This window comes from Heterodontus francisci, chromosome 3, assembly GCF_036365525.1.
Source record: "Heterodontus francisci isolate sHetFra1 chromosome 3, sHetFra1.hap1, whole genome shotgun sequence".
Classification (NCBI taxonomy): Eukaryota; Metazoa; Chordata; class Chondrichthyes; order Heterodontiformes; family Heterodontidae; genus Heterodontus; species Heterodontus francisci.
In genome coordinates, this window is record NC_090373.1 from 163,447,554 (window position 1) to 163,468,964 (window position 21,411).

The window sequence follows — 21,411 nt, forward strand, 5'->3', positions numbered from 1 at the left end:
AGCAAGGTTTTTCTGCTGAATTTTTGGATGATAATAGCATCAATAATAAGCATGAAGTAAAGAGATACAGTAATTATATCAATTAAATCTGATTGAAGAATAACTCAGATTAAAAATTTTAACCACAATATTGATCGCAATTGTCTCACTTTAATCACATGACAACCTTAATTCTAAGCATTTAGTATTCTTATTATAACTACGTAATGGCTCCCATGATGGTTGAGATGTCTATTTCTGTTGCCCAGTCTTTCACCAGTTGTGCAGCTTCCTTCGCAGTTCCCCAGTGCTGGGACACTCCAGCCATACCATGGCCATAATTCTGCACCAAGTACATCTGATGCCCATATTTTTCCAGTTTTTCCTTTTCTAGCCTCAGTGCTGCTCTAGCTGGCCTCAGACCCACTCCTTCAAATAGCCTACGAGAGAGCTTGAGACAGTTCTGCCCTGAGTGCTGCTGGAGGGCACAGAGTGTGAAGAAGGGAGTTTGGCAATTGAGTGAATTTTAAGGGTTAATCTCTCAAGACTAGTTTTTGTTTCGTTTACATCTAGCAATTGATTGAAATTTCTGTTTCAGTAAAGAGGTAAGTTGGGTTTCTTGCAGTTTTAAACAGGGGTGTACTAACACTCTGAGAGTAGCTGTAGCTAGTTAATTAGGTGGCTAGCTTAAACTAGTTTCTGAGCTTTAGCAGAGCTACCACAGCATTGTCTTCAGAGTATAAATTGAGGGGACTCTCAGTGCTGCTTGTCTGCATTGAGTGCTGCTGGAGGGCACAGAGTGTGAAGAAGGGAGTTTGGTAATTGAGGGAGTGCAGTAAGGAGGGGAACTATAAATTAAGAAGAAAACAAATTTGAGTGCACAGAGTGTAAAGTGGGAGTTTGGTGCTTGAGTCATAGAGTCATAGAGAGATACAGCACCAAAACAGGCCCTTTGGCCCACCGAGTCCATGCCGCCCATCAACCACCCATTTCTACTAATCCTATATTAATCCCATTTTTCCCTCTCACATCCCCACCTTCCCTGAGTTCTCCTACCACCTATCTACACTCGGGGCAATTTTTTTTTTTACAATGGCCAATTTACCTATCAAACCGCAAGTCTTTGGCATGTGGGAGGAAACCGGAGCACCTGGAGGAAACCCACGCAGTCACAGGGAGAACTTGCAAACTCCGCACAGGCAGTACCCAGAACTGAACCCGGGTCACTGGAGCTGTGAGGCTCCTTTTTTAATTTCTTTCTTCTACCTTTTTTTCAGCCTCTAGTAGCTGCCTCTCTCTTTGGTACAGGGGAAGAAGTTGATTGGTAAGTAACTGGTAAGTTATTTTACTTCCTATTGTAATAAAAAGTTTTTAAAGTTGCATTATGGCAGGTCAGCTCGGTCAAGTAGAATGTAGGTCCTGCGGTATATGGGAAATCATGGATGCACCATGTGTCCCAGATGAACACATCTGCAGGAAGTGTCACCGGCTGCAGAAGCTTGAGCGATGGCTGGAGTCACTGTTGAGCATCCGTGAGACAGAGGACTATGTGGATAGCACGTTTAAGGAGGTCGTCACACTGCAGGTTAGGAGCATGCAGGCAGAGAGGGAATTGGTGACCGCCAGGCAGTCTAAGAGAACCAGGCAGGCAGTGCAGGAGTCCCCTGAGTCTAGCTTGCTTGCTAATCAGTTTTCCATTTTGGATACTAGTAAGGGCAATAGTTCCTCGGGGGTGTGCAGCCAGAGCAAAGTCCGTGGAACCACGGGTGGCTCAGCTGCACAGGAGGAGAGGACGAAGAGTGGAAGAGCAATAGTGATAGGGGATTCGATAGTCAGGGGATCAGACAAGCATTTCTGTGGCAGTAAACATGACTCCAGGTTGGTGTGTTGCCTCCCTGGTGCCAGGGTCAAGGATGTCATGGGACGGCTGCAGGACATCCTTCTGGGGGAGGGTGAACAGTCAGAGGTCATGGTCCACATTGATACCAATGACATAGGTAGGAAGAGGGATGAGGTCCTGAAAGCAGATTTTAGGAGGAAGGAAATTATAAAACAGGACTTCCAAAGCAGTAATCTCCGCACAGTGCCACCTGCTAGTGAGCATAGGAATAGGAGGATTGATCAATTGAACACATGGTGGAGAATTGGTGTAAGAGGGGGGGCATCAGATATCTGAGGCATTGGGACCGGTTCTGGGGCAGGTGGGACCTGTACAAAATGGACGGACTGCACCTTAACAGGACCGGAACTAACATCCTCGCAGGGAGATTTGCTAGTGCTGTTGGGGAGGGTTTAAACTAGTTTGTCAGGGGGATGGGAACCTGGGGGTAGCTCAAATTGGAAGGAAGTAAAGCTTGTAACAGGAGGTAGAAAAGTAGCAAGTGACATTAGAAGGCAGACGAAACAAAGGCAAGCATCAACTAGGCTTAGAATGCAGAATGTCAAGAAGACAAGGTTAAGGGCACTCTACCTGAATGCACGCAGCATTCACAACAAGGTAGATGACTTAAAGGCCCAAATAGAGGTAAATGGGTATGATCTAATTGCCGTAACAGAAACGTGGCTACAGGATGACCAAGACTGGGAATTGAATATTCAAGGATATTTGACATTTAGGAAAAACAGGCAAAAAGGAAAAGGAGGTGGTGTTGCACTGATAATAAAGGATGGGATAAGTGCATTAGTAAGGGGTGTCTCAGATCGGAAGAACAAAATGTGGAATCTGTTTGGGTGGAGCTAAGGAACAGCAAGGGGCAGAAAACATTGGTAGGAGTTGTTTATAGGCCACCAAACAGTAGTGGTAATGTCAGGCATGGCACTAATCAGGAGATTAGAGAAGCATGTAGCGTGGGTAATACAGTAATCATGGGTGATTCAATCTGCATATAGACTGGGTAAACCTAATGAGCACTAATGCTGTGGAGGACGAGTTTCTGGAGTGTGTTAGGGATGGTTTTCTAGAGCAGTATGTTGAGGAACCGACTAGAGAACGGGCTATGTTAGATCTAATATTATGTAATGAGAAAGGGCTAATTAATAATCTTGTTGCAAAAGAACCTTTGGGGGTGAGTGATCATAATATGATTGAATTTTACATTATGTTTGAAAGTGAAGTAGTTCAGTCTGAAGTCAGGGTGTTAAATTTGAACAAAGGAAATTATGAAGGTATGAGGGGCAAATTGGCTGAGGTGGATTGGGAAAATGCATTAAAAGGTAGGACAGCACATAGACAATGGATAGTCTTTAAAGAATTATTAAATAGTTTACAGCAACTATACATTCCTTCAAGGCACAAAAACCCCAAATGTAATGGCAGTCAACCGTGGATAACAAAGGAAATTAAGGATTGTATAAGATTAAAAGAAAAGGCCTATAAAGTTGCCAGAAATAACAGTAAACCTGAGGATTGGGAGGATTTTAGAATACAGCAAAGGAGGACAAAGAAACTGACAAAGGGAGACTAGAACATGAATGTAAGCTAGCAAAAAATATAAAATGGACTGTAAAAGCTTCTATAGGTACATAAAAAGGAAATGTTTGGCTAAGACAAATGTGGGTCCATTACAGGCAGAGTCAGGAGAATTTATAATGGGGAATAGAGAAATGGCAGAGAAGCTAAATGATTACTTTGTGTCTGTCTTCACTGAAGAAGATACAAGAAATCTCCCAGAATTGGAGATCCAAGGGATTAGGGGGAATGAGGAATTGAAGGAAATTAGTATTAGTAATAAGGTTGTATTGGAGAAATTAATGGGGCTGAAGGTTGATTAGTCCCCAGGACCTGATATTCTACATCCCGTAGTGTTGAAAGAGGTAGCTATGGAGATAGTGGATGCATTGGTGATCATCTTTCAAAATTCTATAGATTCAGGAGCAGTTCCTGCAGATTGAAAGGTCACAAATATCACCCCATTATTTAAGAAGGGAGGGAGAGAGAAAACAGGGAATTACAGACCTGTTAGCCTTACATCAGTCATTGGGAAAATGCTGGAATCTATTCTAAAGGATGTGATAAATGGACACTTGGATAATAATGATCTGATTGGGCATAGTCAACATGGATTTATGAATGGGAAATCATGTTTGATGAACCTGGTGGAGTTTTTTGAGGATGTTACTAACAGAATTGATAAAGGGGAGCTGGTGGACATGGTATACTTGGATTTTCAAAAGGCCTTTAATAAAGTCCCCCACAGGAGGTTGGTTCGCAAAATTAAAGCACATGGGATAGGAGGTAATATACTGCCATGGATTCAGGATTGGTTAACAGATAGAAGAGGCTGAATAGGGTAGACACAGAGATTGTTTCTGCTGGCTGAGGAATCTAAAACACGGGGGCACAGTCTCAGGATAAGGGGACGGTCATTTAGGACTGAGATTAAGAGAAATTACTTCACTCAAAGGGTTGAGGATACTCCATCATTGAATACATTTATGGCTGGGATAGACAAATTTTTGGTCTCTCAGGGAATCGAGGGATATGACGAGGGGGCAGGAAAGTGGAATTGAATCCTAAGATCAACCAATAACGTATTGAATGGCGGAGCAGGCTCTATGGGCCATATGGTCTACTCCTCCTCCTATTTCTTGTGTTCATGTGAAAAGCAATCAGAATTCTGACTTCAACAGCACTCACTAAATCACCTATTCCATTCCCTCCCTTAAAAAGCTAAATACATTAGTTCAGCATCAAGATGATTTATTTTGAAACACTGTGTTGTGATGGAAAGTCTAGAACTGTTTATTTTGATGTTTTTAAAATAAATCTTTGAATCAGGTTGGAATTGGTAAAATTATTACCACACAATGTTATGGGCTGATCAATTGGACGCTGGTCTCCAAGCCTTTCTCTGCCAGTTCAACTGCAAATTTGTGATGCTTCTCTTGCCTTGTGCTTGCACAGAGCCTCCTCGCAATAGTATTGCTATTCTCTTTCTTCACATTCATATCTGCGCTGATACGTTGCTTCCTTAGGTTAGTAAGGAAAATTAGAACACACGGGATTGGGGCTAATATACTGGCATGGACTGAGAACAGATAGAAAACAGGGTAAATGGTAAATGGGAATAAACGGGTCATTCTCAGGTTGGCAGGCTGTAACTAGTGGGGTACCGCAAGGATCAGTGCTTGGGACCCAGCCACTCACAATCTATATCAATGATTTGGATATGGGGATTAAATGTAATATTTCCACATTTGCTGATGACACAGAAATAGGTGGGAATGTGAGTTGTGAGGAGGTTGCAAAGAGGCTTCAAGGTGATTTAGACAGGCTAAGTGAGTGGGCAAGAACATGGCAGATGGAATATAATGTGGCAAAACGTGAAGTTATCCACTTTGGTAGGAAAAACAGAAATGCAGAGCATTTCTGAAATGGTGAGAGGTTGGGAAGTATTGATGTCCAAAGGGACCTGGGTGTCCTTGTTCACTGAAAGTTAACATGCAGGTACAGCAAGCAATTAGGAAGGCAAATAGCAAGTTGGCCTTTATTGCAAGAGGATTTGAGTACAGGAGTAAAGAAGTCTTGCTGCAATTGTATCGAGCCTTGGTGAGATCGCACCAGGAGTATTGTGCACAGTTTTGGTCTCCTTACCTAAGAAAGGAAATACTTGCCATAGAGGGAGTGCAATGAAGGTTCACCAGACTGATCCCTGGGATGATGGGATTGTCCTATGAGGAGAGATTGAGGAGACTGGGCCTATATTCTCTAGAGTTTAGAAGAATGAGAGGTGATCTCATTGAAACATACAAAATTCTTGACAGGGTAGATGCAGGAAGGATGTTTTCCCTGGCTGGTGAGTCTAGAACCAGGGGACACTGTCTCAGAATAAGAGATAGGCTATTTAGGACTGAGATGAAGAGGAATTTCTTAACTCAGAGGGTGGTGAATCTTTAGAATTCTCTACCCTAGAGGGCTGTGGAGGTTCAGTCTTTGAGTATGTTCAAGACAGAGATTGATAGATTTCTAGATATCAAGGGATATGGGGATAGTGTGGGAAAATGACATTGAGGTAGAAGATCAGCCATGATCCAGTTGAATGGTGGAACAGGCTCGAAGGGCCGAATGGCCTACTCCTGCTCCTATTTCTTATGTTCCTTCTCTTACTAATGCTGTAACTCTGTTCATGTTTCTTGCGTGATGCTCCTTTTCTTTTTCCTCATGCGTTCACTGAGCATTCTCATGTTTGCTTAACTCTTCTGCAGCCTCCATTTCAAGCATGATGCTTACGGATTGTAATCTCTCTTTCCTACTCCTGCTGGGATGCTGTTCCTTCCCTCCACAGCTTCACCAATTCCAGCTATCCTTTGACCTCCAGTTTTACTACAACAGATTCAGCAACTGAACCTGTGTTCATGGTGACTGCTATTTGCTTCTGGCAATTTACTTTCAAAATTCAAACTACCTGATTGGTCCTTTAAACAAGGGGGATACCAAATTCGCTACCAACAATTATGATTGTGGCTCTCTTTATATTCTGAGCACTGACAAATTTGCACTCCCCAAGACCCAAAACACACAATTCTCAAGGTAGTGGGGGAGGAGGAGAGAGAGAGAGAGAAAAGGGGGGACAAAAGTTTAAAGAAAACAGAACATAGAGATATACTTTTGACATAGCCTTTTTTTTGACGAGTGTATGACAGGAGGAGGAAATGGCATTAATACTGAAGTTGTCTATGGCCCACCTGGACATCCTTACTGAAAAGCTTTCAGACCTGCTACTGGCATCTGAGGTGTATGCTGGCTGAATAATGAGTTGTTCTTGGTGATGGCAAACACGAGGGGACATAGCTTTAAGTTGAGGGGTGATAGATATAGGACAGATGTTAGAGGTAGTTTCTTTACTCAGAGAGTAGTAGGGGCGTGGAACGCCCTGCCTGCAACAGTAGTAGATTTGCCAACTTTAAGGGCATTTAAGTGGTCATTGGATAGACATATGGATGAAAATGGAATAGTGTAGGTCAGATGGTTTCACAGGTCGGCGCAACATCGAGGGCCGAAGGGCCTGTACTGTGCTGTAATGTTCTATGTTCTATGTTCTATGTAATACTGCAAAGGAAGCTCGTAATTCTACTTTAAATAAGCTGCGTCTGCCCCTCCCCCTCCCTCCCTCTCCCCTCTGCCCCAAGGATTGCAGAGGGAGCACAACTTAATGGGGCAAGGGAAAAGAGAGACTGCAAAATCTCACCAACCAGCAGCATTTAAAGGGATATAATTACTAAAACATAAATGATCACAGATAAGGCCAACAAATTGTTGTTACCTTCACAAAGGACTTGAAAATTGACTTCTGAAAGTTTCCTGTCTTTGCAGAGGTGTTACCCGGGGAACTGACGGGCAAGAATTAAAGAATAGAAAATCCAACATTGAGGCGTGAAATGTCTGTGGACAAGTCTCAGAATGGCAATGCACTCAACCTGGTTAACAAGGTGACATGCTTGGCACTTAAAGACATCTTCCTCGGAGAGAGCAGCAAGTGACAGTCAAGCTTGACTCTGTTCATCCTGCCTGAAGCACTTGGGAACAGATGAAGAATCCCTTGAGGAATATAAAGACAGTAGGAAGGAACTTAAGCAAGGAGTCAGGAGGGCTAAAATGGGTCATGAAAAGTCATTGGCAAACAGGATTAAGGATAATCCCAAGGCTTTTTATACGTATATAAAGAGCAAGAGGGTAACCAGGGAAAGGGTTGGCCCACTCAAGGACAGAGAAGGGAATCTATGTGTGGAGCCAGAGGAAATGGGCGAGGTACTAAATGAGTACTTTGCATCAGTATTCACCAAGGAGAAGGACTTGGTGGATGATGAGCCTAGGGAAGGGAGTGTAGATAGTCTCAGTCATCTCATTATCAAAAAGGAGGAGGTGTTGGGTGTCTTGCAAAGCATTAAGGTAGATAAGTCCCCAGGGCCTGATGGGATCTACCCCAGAATACTAAGGGTGGGCAAGGGAAGAAATTGCTGGGGCCTTGACAGAAATCTTTGCATCCTCATTGGCTACAGGTGAGATCCCAGAGGACTGGAGAATAGCCAATGTTGTTCCTTTGTTTAAAAAGGGTAGCAAGGATAATTCAGGAAATTATAGGCCGGCGATCCTTACGTCAGTGGTAGGGAAACTATTAGAGAGGATTCTTCGGGACAGGATTTACTCCCATTTGGAAACAAACGAACTTATTAGCGAGAGGCAGCATGGTTTTGTGAAGGGGAGGTCATGTGTCACTAATTTGATTGAGTTTTTTGAGGAAGTGACAAAGATGATTGATGAAGGAAGGGCGGTGGATGTTATCTATATGGACTTCAGTAAAGCCTTTGACAAGATCCCTCATGGCAGACTGGTACAAAAGGTGAAGTCACACAGGATCAGAGGTGAGCTGGCAAGATGGATACAGAACTGGCTCAGTCATAGAAGACAGAGGGTAGCAGTGGAAGGGTGCTTTTCTGAATGGAGGGATGTGACTAGTGATGTTCCGCAGGGATCAGTGCTGGGACCTTTGCTGTTTGTAGTATATAGAAATGATTTGGAGGAAAATGTAGCTGGTCTGATTAGTAAGTTTGCGGACGACACAAAGGTTGGTGGAGTTGCGGATAGTGATGAGGATTGTCAGAGGATACAGCAGGATATAGATCGGTTGGAGACTTGGGCGGAGAAATGGCAGATGGAGTTTAATCCGGACAAATGTGAGGTAATGCATTTTGGAAGGTCTAATGCAGGTGGGAAGTAAACAGTAAATGGCAGAACCCTTAGGAGTATTGACAGGCAGAGAGATCTAGGCGTACAGGTCCACAGGTCACTGAAAGTGGAAACACAGGTGACAAGGTAGTCAAGAAGGCATACGGTGTGCTTGCCTTCATCGGTCGGGGCATAGAGTATAAAAATTGACAGGTCATGCTGCAGCTGTACAGAACTTTAGTTAGGCCACACTTAGAATATTGCGTGCAATTCTGGTCGCCACACTACCAGAAGGACGTGGAGGCTTTGGAGAGGGTACAGAGGAGGTTTACCAGGATGTTGGAGGCTTTGGAGAGGGCACAGAGGAGGTTTACCAGGATGTTGCCTGGTCTGGAGGGCATTAGCTATGAGGAGAGGTTGGAAAAACTCGGATTGTTTTCACTGGAACGACGGAGGTGGAGGGGGTGACATGATAGAGGTTTACAAAGTTATGAGCGGCATGGACAGAGTGGATAGTCAGAAGCTTTTTCCCTGGGTGGAAGAGTCAGTTACTAGGGGACATAGGTTTAAGATGCGAGGGGCAAAATTTAGAGGGGATGTGCGAGGCAAGTTTTTTATGCAGAGGGTGGTGAGTGCCTGGAACTTGCTGCCAGGGGAGGTGGTGGAAGCAGATACGATAGCGACGTTTAAGAGACATCTTGACAAATATATTTAGGAAGGGAATAGTGGGATATGGGCCCCAGAAGTGCAGAAGGTGTTAGTTTCGTCAGGCATCAAGATCGGCGCAGGCTTGGAGGGCCAAATGGCCTGTTCCTATGCTGTACTGTTCTTTGTTCTTTGTTCTATTGCCCATCCCTCATTACCCTGACAGTTGAGTGACTTGCTAGGCTACTTCAGAGGATACTGAGGCAACCACATAATATGAGTTACCTGGAGGCCAGACCAGATAGGGGTATCAGATTCCCTCCCGTGAAGGGTGTGAGTCAATCAGTTGGGGCTTGTATGACAATCCAGCAGTTTTGTGACCAAATTTACTGAATTCAGTTGCACGATGACCTCTCAGTTGTAAGTCCAGTATGACAGCAACTAAACTACTGTACCTATCCTAAACAAATTTAGAAACAAAAACAGAAAGTGTTGGAAAAACTCAGCTCACCAGCCAGAATATGTGGAGAGAACAGATATGTTTTGGGCAGATTATTTGTCAGAACTGCCCAAGTTTTTCCAGCATTTTCTGTTTTTCATTTCAGATTTCCAGCATCTGCAGTTCTTTTTGGTTTTTGTTTATCTGAAAATGTAACTTTGTTTCTGTCTTTCTCTCCAAATTATTTATATGCACGAGGAACCCTAATGGCCTCAGTAATCTGCCAGAGTCTCCTTGACATGTTGATACCATTCTATTCACAGCCACTCGTTACTTTCTCTAGTTTAGCCAGTTTTCAGTCCATCTCAGGAGTTGATGTGTGAAGCCCTTAGAACATGTGACTGTAGGAAGGTTTTCAATTGTCTGTTGCATCTTGACTGTGTGCCATGCTGAGCTATGATGTAATTGCATGCGATGTAATGAAAGGGATTGTTTGAGGGTTCACAGAATCATACAGCACAGAAAGAGGCCATTGGGCCATTATACCTGTGTTGGTTCTTCCAAACAGCTATCCAGTTGATCCCACTCAAAGAACAAAGAACAGTACAGCACAGGAACAGGCCATTCGGCCCTCCAAGCCTGCGCCGATCTTGATGCCTGCCTAAACTAAAACCTTCTGCACTTCCAGGGTCCGTATCCCTCTATTCCCATCCTATTCATGTATTTGTCAAGATGCCTCTTAAACGTCTCCATGGTACCTGCTTCCACCACCTCCCCCTGCAGCAAGTTCCAGGCACTCACCACCCTCAGTGTAAAGAACTTGCCTCGCACATCCCCTCTAAACTTTGCCCCTCTCACCTTAAACCTATGTCCCCTAGTAACTGACTCTTCCACCCTGGGGAAAAAGCTTCTGAGTATCCACTCTGTCCGGGCCGCTCATAACTTTGTAAACCTCTATCATGTCGCCCCCTCCACCTCCGTCATTCCAGTGAAAACAATCCGAGTTTATCCAACCTCTCCACATAGCTAATGCCCTCCAGACTAGGCAACATCCTGGTAAACCTCCTCTGTACCCTCTCCAAAGCCTCCAACATCCTGGTAAACCTCCTCTGTACCCTCTCCAAAGCCTCCACGTCCTTCTGGTAGTGTGGCGACCAGAATTGCACGCAATATTCTAAGTGTGGCCTAACTAAGGTTCTGTACAGCTGCAACATGACTTGCCAATTTTTATACTCTATGCCCCAACCGATGAAGGCAAGCATACCGTATGCCTTCTTGACTACCTTATCCACCTGCGTTGCCACTTTCAGTGACCTGTGGACCTGTACGCCCAGATCTCTCTGCCTGTCAATACTCCTAAGGGTTCTGCCATTTACTGTATACCTCCCACCTGCATTAGACCTTCCAAAATGCATTACCTCACATTTGTCCGGATTAAACTCCATCTGCCATTTCTCCGCCCAAGTCTCCAACTGATCTATATCCTGCTGTATCCTCTGACAATCCTCATCATTATCCGCAACTCCACCAACCTTTGTGTCATCCGCAAACTTACTAATCAGACCAGCTACATTTTCCTCCAAATCATTTATATATACTACAAACAGCAAAGGTCCCAGCACTGATCCCTGCGGAACACCACTAGTCACATCCCTCCATTCAGAAAAGCACCCTTCCACTGTTACCCTCTGTCTTCTGTGACTGAGCCAGTTCTGTATCCATCTTGCCAGCTCACCTCTGATCCCGTGTGACTTCACCTTTTGCACCAGTCTGCCATGTGGGACCTTGTCAAAGGCTTTACTAAAGTCCATATAGACTACATCCACCGCCCTTCCCTCATCAATCATCTTCGTCACTTCCTCAAAAAACTCAATCAAATTAGTAAGACACGACCTCCCCTTCACAAAACCATGCTGTCTCTCGCTAATAAGTTTGTTTGTTTCCAAATGGGAGTAAATCCTGTCCCGAAGAATCCCCTCTAATAATTTCCCTACCACTGACGTAAGGCTCACCGGCCTATAATTTCCTGAATTATCCTTACCACCCTTCTTAAACAAAGGAACAACATTGGCTATTCTCCAGTCCTCTGGGACCTCACCTGTCGCCAATGAGGATGCAAAAATTTCTGTCAAGGCCCCAGCAATTTCTTCCCTTGCCTCCCTCAGTATTCTAGGGAAGATCCCATCAGGCCCTGGGGACTTTGCCCTTAATGCTTTGCAAGACACCCAACACCTCCTCCTTTTTGATAATGAGATGACTGAGACTATCTGCACTCCCTTCCCTAGGCTCATTATCTACCAAGTCCTTCTCTTTGGTAAATACTGATGCAAAGTACTCATTTAGCACATCACCCATTTCCTCTGGCTCCACACATAGATTCCCATCTCTGTCCTTGAGTGGGCCAACCCTTTCCCTGGTTACCCTCTTGCTCTTTATATACGTATAAAAAGCCTTGGGATTTTCCTTAATCCTGTTTGCCAATGACTTTTCATGACCCCTTTTAGCCCTCCTAACTCCTTGCTTAAGTTCCTTCCTACTGTCTTTATATTCCTCAACTGCTTCATCTGTTCCCAGCCTTCCAACCCTTACAAATGCTTCCTTTTTCTTTTTGACTAGGCTCACAATATCCCGTGTTATCCAAGGTTCCCAAAACTTGCCAAACTTGTCTTTCTTCCTCACAGGAACATGCTGGTCCTGGATTCTAATCAGCTGACGTTTGAAAGACTCCCACATGTCAGATGCTGATTTACCCTCAAACAGCTGCCCCCAATCTAAATTCTTCAGTTCCTGCCTAATATTGTTATAATTAGCCTTCCCCCAATTTAGCACCTTCACCCGAGTTCTACTCTTATCCTTATCCACAAGTACCTTAAAACTTATGGAATTATGGTCACTGCTCCCGAAATGCGCCCCCACTGAAACTTCGACCACCTGGCCGGGCTCATTCCCCAATACCAGGTCCAGAATGGCCCCATCCCTAGTTGGACTATCTACATACTGTTTCCAGAAGCCCTCCTGGATGCTCCTCACAAATTCTGCCCCATCCAAGCCCCTAGCACTATGTGAGTCCCAGTCAATATTGGGGAAGTTAAAATCACCCACCACTACAACCCTGTTACCTTTACATCTTTCCAAACTCTGTCCACATATCTGCTCCTCTACCTCCCGCTGGCTGTTGGGAGGCCTGTGGTAAACCCCCAACATCATGATTGCACCCTTCCTATTCCTGAGTTCCACCCATATTGCCTTGCTGCATGACCCCTGTGAGGTGTCCTCCCGCAGTACAGCTGTGATATTCTCCTTAACCAGTAATTACAACCCTAGAGGTCCTGTTTTTTAACACTACCTAACTCCTTAAACTCCCCCTGCAGGACCTCATCACTCTTGATGCCTAGGTAATTGGTACCGCTGTGTACCACAACCTCTGGCTGTTCACCCTCCCCCTTCAGAATGCCCTCTGTCCGTTCAGAGACATCCTTGACCCTGGCACCAGGGAGGCAACATACCATCCTGGAGTCTGTTTCACATCCACAGAAGTGCCTATCTGTGCCCCTGACTATAGAGTCCCCGATAACTATTGCTCTTCTGCGCTTTGTCCCTTCCTGCTGAACAACAGTGCCAGCCGTGGTGCCACTGCTCTGGCTGCAGCTGTTTTCTCCTGATAGGCCATCCCCACCAACAGTATCCAAAACGGTATACTTGTTAGAGAGGGGGATAGCCACAGGGGATTCCTGCACTGACTGCCTGCCCCTTCTAGCGGTCACCCATCTATCTGTCTGCACCTTGGGTGTAACCACTTCTCTAAAACTCCTGTCTATGACGCTTTCTGCCACCTGCATGCTCCTAAGTGCATCCAGTTGCCGCTCCAACCGATCCATGCGGTCTGTGAGGAGCTGCAACTGGGTACACTTCCTGCAGATGTAGTCGCCCGGAACGCTGGAAGCGTCACGGACCTCCCACATCTCACAGGTGAAGCACTTCACCCCTCTAACTGACATTTCTATCACTAATTAGTTAATTAATATAAAATAAATAAATACTTATTAAATCCTTACTAAATTATGATACACTTCACTATGTGGTCCCTAGTGCTAGATTTCTGCAATAAATATTAAATGCTGTCTAAGTACAGTCATCTCCTCCCTCTGGTTTAGTTACTCTACTTATTAATTAGTTAATTAGTGTTTTAATCAATTTTTATCAGTTTTATTTTCAAATTCGATACAGATTCCCTACCAGCCAATCAAGTCACAGCTTTCCTGTGATGTCACTTTTTCAGTTTTTTTTTCCCACCCGAGCTAACTTGCTCTGTAAACTCACCGCTCTGGATTTCACCCTCCGAGTCTGCTCCGAGAATCCCCGAGGTAAGTTTTTTTATATACTCACCACTCTGGATTCCGCCCTCCGACTCTGCTCCGAGAATCCCCGAGGTAAGTTTTTTTTATAAACTCACCGCTCCGGAACTCCACCCTCCGAGTCTGCTCCGAGAATCCCCGAGGTAAGTTTTTTTATATACTCACCGCTCTGGAACTCCACCCTCCGAGTCTGCTCCGAGAATCCCCGAGGTAAGTTTTTTTATATACTCACCGCTCCGGAACTCCGCCCTCCGAGTCTGAGGGATTGCCAATGTCACCAACATCCCAACAACAATTTTATTTTTCCCTTGCCCCTCGAGGGGATCAAGAGCCACTGGGCTGATTTGTCGATGAATGGTCTGAAGAACTTAGTTACATTCCTCATTGAACTATCTGAAGCCCTGAATACTGAATATATAAAAGAATTCAGCATACATTGAGATCAAGCAGATATGGCTATGCTTGTGGTAGATTAGTCACCTGGTCATGGAAGTGGGAATGGAGCTAGCAGAAGGGCTTGCCATAATCTTCCAATCTTCCCGAGATAGGCTAGTAGAATGGGCATGCAGGTGGCAGATGGAATTTAATACTGACAAGTGTGAAATCATGCATTTTTGCAGAAGGGATAGGGTAAGGCAATATAAACTTAATGGCCCAGTTCTAAAAAGTGTGCAGGAACAGAGGAACCTTGGGGGTGCATGTGCATTGATCTTTGAATGTGGCAAGACATAATGAGAGTGGGTAGTAAAAATATGGGAACTTGGGTTTCATAAATAGAGGCATTGAGTACAAAAGCAGGGAAGTTATGCTGAAACTTTATAAAGCTCTGGTTAGGCCCCAACTAGTGTAGTCCATCCAGTTCTGGTCACCACACATTAGGAAGGATGTGAGGGTCCGTAAGAGGGTGCAGAGGAGATTTACCAGAATGGTTCCAGGGATGAGGGATTTTATTTACCAGGTTAGGTTGGAAAAGTTGGGTTTGTTCTCCCTGGAGCAAAGGAGATTGAAGGGAGATTTAATAGAGGTGTACAAGATCATGACAGACTTAGTAAAGTTAGACAAGGAAGAACTGTTCCCATTAACTAATGGTACAAGGACTAGAGGACACAGATAGAAGGTTTTGGGCAAGAGATGCAGGGGGAATGTGAGATAGAACTTTTTACGCAGCGGGTGGTAATGACCTGAAACTCACTGCCCACGACGGTGGTAGAAGTGGAGACAATCAATGATTTTGAAAGGAAATTGGATGGGCACATAAAGGAAATAAACTTGCAGAGCTATGGACATCGAGTGGGGGAGTGGGACTGACTGGATTACTCCACTGAGAGCAGGCATGGACTTGATGGGGCGAATGGCCTCCTTTTATGCTGTAAATGACTTTATATTTTTGTCCCTTTGAGAAAACAACATTTTATTAACTGCAAAATACTGCGGATGCTGGAAATCTGAAACAAAAACAAGAAATGCTGGAATCACTCAGCAGGTCTGGCAGCATCTGTGGAAAGAGAAGCAGAGTTAACGTTTCGGGTCAGTGACCCTTCTTCGGAACCGTTCCGAAGAAGGGTCACTGACCCGAAACGTTAACTCTGCTTCTCTTTCCACAGATGCTGCCAGACCTGCTGAGTGATTCCAGCATTTCTTGTTTTTGTTGTATTTTATTAACTGCACCTGGTTTGATAAGTCAAAGCACAGGTATTACTGAAAATCCTCTACACCTCAAACAGAAAGGCATGGTTATAGCTGGGAAATTTAGTTGTACGAAATGGGACCGTTAATAAATGATACTTCTCAGAGTAACATAGAGTTCTTATAGAAATAGGTCTCTTTCTCGCTCTCTCTGTTAAGAAAGATTCTATAGCAGGCAGCTAGGACAGTGTAGGCCTGTTATCTCCGCCAAGGACATGATTCTAGCACAGACTCTGAAACAAGACATTCCTAAAGCTGATAAGATGGAGCCTTGTATCCTCTCTAGACAAGTGTCTGACAGAAGTTTACACACAATACCAAGCACAAGATAAGGTGAAAGGTGACTTCAGGGTGCAGGGTGATGGACAAGGGGGAGATGACCACCCTCGACACCTCGAGTACCTGTCCTGTATTCAATGGTTAGAAGAGAATGAACAAGTGATTGATACCGGGTGAACTACCAGCCCCTAGAAATAAAGTATATAAACAGGTGGTTAGAAGGGAAATCCTCTGTCTTCTTTGGATGAAGGAGAGCATCCTGACGCTCGGCTTGAGCCGAGTGTTAGGCTTCGGCCTAACACTTTGGTTAGCACAAGAAGACTGAGGACCTTGAGGACTGAAGAGACCACTTACAGCTCGCCTGCCTCATCCATCGGGGAGACTGCCAACACCGTTCTGCCCCACTGGATAATCTGGGATCAGTAATTCCTTCAATCTGTTTCAGGTCATATGTCTTTTCTGTCTATTTGGCTTATGCATCATCATATTTAAACTGCTACTTCTTAATATACATCATATCTAACCTGATGCTTCTTAATAAACTTAATAAACTACTGAAAATTACGTATGAGTTGTCCACTGCTTATTTTGGGTAATTTGTGACTCCCGCATTTAAATCTTACACTGTGCTTTGCAGGATAAAATGCTGCTTGGCTTGGATTCGATGGGCCGAATGACCTCCTTCAGTATTATAATGACTCTATGAGCTGGATTTTATGGGGACGCCTGAGGTCGGGTCAGAGGCAGGGGGCCCATAGAATTGGACGGGAAGTGGGGTGGGGGGCAGAGGGCCCATCGCATCCCATCGCCAAGCGATTTTGTCGGGGGCAGGATAGGTCAATGACAGCCTTCCCACTCAGAGGCCAATTGAGGCCTATAGGTGGCCTATTAACAGCCACTTAAGGGCCTTTTCCCACTGCCGCTGGGATTTATTCCCCAGCGGGGTGTGCCTCTGCCATGCGGGAAGGTTGTCCAGTAATACGAGGCCCCCTCCCTATGGGCTTGTTGGGGGCGGGAGGAGAGTCCCTCTTCCGTGAGCAATGTCTGGCCCACGGAGGACCCCCACAATGAAAAACTCCATTTCCCTGGACACCTTCCCCCTGCACTGCACACCCACCCTCCTACCGCCCTCCCCGCTCACCAGGGCCTTCTGGACTGGCCACGGTGACCCCGCCTCACTTACCTGAAGTCTGGGTTTCCAGCGCTGGGCCTGGCTCCAAGGCCTTTTGCTGTACTGGCAGTGGGCACTACTCTTGGTGGTGCTTCCGATACTGCTAAGCATCCGGCGCTCTGATTGGCCAGCAGCTCTTGGAGGCGGGATCCCCTTCTTTAAAGGGATGGGGATCCCGGCGCCGGCCACTTAAGTATGGAACAACACAAGATCGCGCCAGGGGAGGGGAGGTGCTCAGAAAGGCTGAGGCAGGGTTCCCCATACCTTTTCCGTGCGGTGCCAGGAGCCCCAGGGGTGCTACAAAATCAAGCCCTATAACTCTAAAATGATGCTCAATGATCATAAGAATCAGCCTACTGAATTTCCCTTAGTGGAGGGGTCAATAACCAGGGGGCATAGATTTAAGGTAAGGGGCAGGAAGTTTAGAGGGGTTTTGAGGAAAAATGTTTTCACCCAGAGGGTGGTTGGAATCTGGAACACTGCCTGAAGGGGTGGTAGAGGCAGGAACCCTCACAACATTTAAGAAGTATTTAGATGCGCTCTTGAAACGCCATAGCATACAAGGCCATGGGCCAAGTGCTGGGAAATGGGATTAGAATAGATAGGCTTAATGGCCGGCACAGACCCGGTGGGCCGAAGGGCCTGTTTCTGTGCTGTATAACTCTATGACTCTATGAGAGGAGGCACGGTGATGTGAAACCAGTGGAGAGGAACGACAGGAGTATAATTAGATAGGCTCCTGTAGTGAGAAATGAAGGTACACCTGAGAAAACTCTCAAACCACTAAATTAAAAGAGCTTAAAAGTAACTAAATAATAGGAACCTCAGGTGCTGTGCTATGTATACAGAAATACACACACTGGGGCCATTGGCTCAAGAGTCCACCAACACTGCTACCCCTGCTCTTTCTCAAAAGCTCAGTTATCAAATTAGAATTATTAACCAGATAATTTACTACTCTTTGAAAAGGTTTATAAACTATCATGTATTGATATTGACCTGATGTGCTACTAAGCGGCAAGTCTGATTTACTCTGACGTCCCATCATATGTAATCCAGTTTTCCTAGTCTGACTGTCCTGTGCACAAGTACAATTTGGAGATGCAAAAATGGTGACTTTTAGCATGTTTGCTGACAGCGGGTTTAAATGTTGATTGGATTATTAGTTTAATCACAAAATGAGGTACCAAGTTTTATAGTTACCATTATGTATTTCTGGTGATTTATCCTCCTTCAGACAAGCATGACAGATTTATTTTGTACAGAAGATGCCAGCAGTTCAATATAATCAAAGACAAATATCAAAGGATATAAAAAATAGTGCATAGATTTGTAGGGGCAATATATACCTTTCACAATTTTGACTTGCAAAGTTATAACAAGCTTCCAGATTACTGTAAAGTATGCTGAAAACATCAGTCAGGCAACAATAATTGAGAAAGTCTAGTTAATTGGGGAATTTATCACAGCAGTGACTTTATATGAATATAATTAAGAAGCATTACAGATTTAATTTCCCAAGAAGGATTATCTAAATCTAAAATATTTAGCTTTGTTATGTTTAGAAAATGCAAAAAAGCTGACAAAAGTTTGTTGAACTTCTTTTCTGTCCCTCCCATAGTATGCTCAGAGGTTTGCCTTTGCTTATTCATTGTGAGATGTTTACACTTAACTTACACCCTTCATTCCACCATCAAAACTCCAGAAAAGAAATACAGTCAAATGAAAGAAACACTTGCATTTATACAGCACCTTTCACAACCACCGGATGTCTCAAAGCACTTTACAGCCATTGAAGTACTTTTGAAATGCAGTCACTGTTGTAATGTATTGGCTAGGACTGCGGGTATATCTCCCCTGTTCTTCTTCGATATAGTGCCATGGGATCTTTTATGTACACCAGAGAGGGTAGACAGGGCCTTGGTTTAATATTTCATCCAAAAAACAGCATCACCTACAATGCAGCACTCCTTCAGTACTACACTGGCAAATCAGCCTTGACTGTTGGGCTCAAGTCCTGAAGTGGAACTTGAACCTAGAATCATGAAACGCAGAGGGAAGAGTGCTACCAACTAAACCACAACCTTTTTTTTATTCCTTCCTGGGATGTGGACATCACTAACTAGGCCAGCATTTATTAATTAATGATTTAGAGAGGGAACTAAATGTAATATCTCCAGATTTGCAGATGAAAGAAAACTGGGTGGGAGGGTGAGTTGTGAGGAGGATGCAGAGAGGCTTCAGGATGATTTGGACAAGTTGACTGAGTGGGCAAATGCATGGCAGATGCAGTATAATGTGGATAAATGTGAGTTTATCCACTTTGGTAGCAAAAACAGGAAGGCAGATTATTATCTGAATGGCTATAAACTGAGAGAGGGGAATATGTAACGAGACCTGGGTGTTCTCGTACACCAGTCGCTGAAGGTAAGCATGCAGGTCCAACAGGCGGTAAAAAAGGCAAATGGTATGTTGGCCTTCATAGCGAGAGGATTTGAGTACAGGAGCAGGGATGTCTTGCTGCAATTAAACAGGGCCTTGGTGAAGCCACACCTGGAATATTGTGTGCAGTTTTGGTCTCCTTATCTGAGGAAGGGTGTTCTTGCTATAGAAGGAGTGCAGCGAAGGTTGACAAGACTGATTCCTGGGGAGGCATAGTGGCGCGGTGGTTAGCACTGCAGCCTCACAGCTCCAAAGACCCGGGTTCAATTTTGGGTACTGCCTGTGCGGAGTTTGCAAGTTCTCCCTGTGACTGTGTGGGTTTTTGCCGGGTGCTCTGGTTTCCTCCAACCGCCAAAGACTTGCAGGTGATAGGTAAATTGGCTGTTGTAAGTTGCCCCTAGTGTAGGTAGGTGGTAGGGAATATGGGATTACTGTAGGGTTGTTGGTCGGCACAGATCAGTGGGCCAAAGGGCCTGTTTCAGTGCTGTATCTATAAATAAATGGCGGGACTGACGTATGAGGAGAGATTGAGTCGGTTAGGATTATATTCGCTGGAGTTCAGAAGAGTGAGGGGGGGATCTCATAGAAACCTATAAAATTCTAACAGGACTTGATAGGGTAGATGCAGGAAGGATGTTCCCGATGGTGGGGGAGTCCAGAACCAGGAGGTATAGTCTAAGGATATGGGGTAAACCATTCAGGACTGAGATGAGGAGAAATTTCCTCACCCAGAGAGTGGCGAACCTGTGGAATTCACTACCACAGAAAGCAGTTGAGGTCAAAACATTGTATGTTTTCAAGGAGTTAGATATAGCTCTTGGGTTTAAAGGGATCAAAGGGTGAAAGCGGGAACAACTTATTGAGTTGGATGATCAGCCATGGTCATAACGAATGGCGGAGCAGGCTCGAAGGGCTAAATGGCCTACTCCTGCTCCTTTTTTCTATGTTTATTGCCCATCACTAATTGCCCTTGCGAAGGTGGTAGTAAGCTGCCTTCTTGAACCGCTGCAGTCCATGTGGGGTAAGTAAACCAACAGGAAGGGAGTTCCAGGATTTTGACCTAGCGACAGTGAAGGAACGGCGATATAGTTCCAAGTCAGGATGGGGTGTGGCTTGCAGGGGAATTTGCAGATGGTGGTGCTCCCATGCATTTGCTGCCCTTGTCCTTCTAGATGGTAGAGGTCGTGGGTTTGGAAGGTGCTGTCTAAGCAGCCTTGGTGAGTTGCTGCAGTGCATCTTGTAGATGATACACACTGCTGCCACTGTGCACTGGTGGTGGAGAGAGTGAATGTTTGTGGATGGGGTGCCAATCAAGCAGGCTGCTTTGTCCTGGATGGTGTCGAGCTTCTTGAGTGTTGTTGGAGCTGCACCCATCCACGCAAGTGGAGAGTATTCCATCACACTCCTGACTTGTGCCTTGTAGATGGTGGACAGGCTTTGGGAAGTCAGGAGGTGAGTTACTCACCACAGAATTCCTAGCCTCTGACCTGCTCTTGTAGCCATGATATTTATATGGCTACTCCAGTTCAATTTCTGGTCAATGGTAACCCCCAGGATGTTGATAGTGGGGGTTTCAGCGATGGTAATGCCATTGAAGAGGAGATAGTTAGATTCTCGCTTGTTGAAGATGGTCATTGCCTGGCACCTGTGTGGCACAAATGTTACTTGCCACTTATCAGCCCAAGCCTGGATATTGTCCAGGACCTGCTGCATTTCTACATGGACTACTTCAGCATCTGAGGAGTTGCGA

At 44.9% G+C, this 21,411-nt stretch overlaps 1 protein-coding gene across 1 annotated transcript in view; it reads right to left on the bottom strand.

The window, feature by feature from the left end:
• The window catches only part of ddo (D-aspartate oxidase), a 249,199-nt gene that overhangs the window by 161,381 nt on the left and 66,407 nt on the right, over positions 1–21,411 (bottom strand). The window lies entirely within an intron of this gene.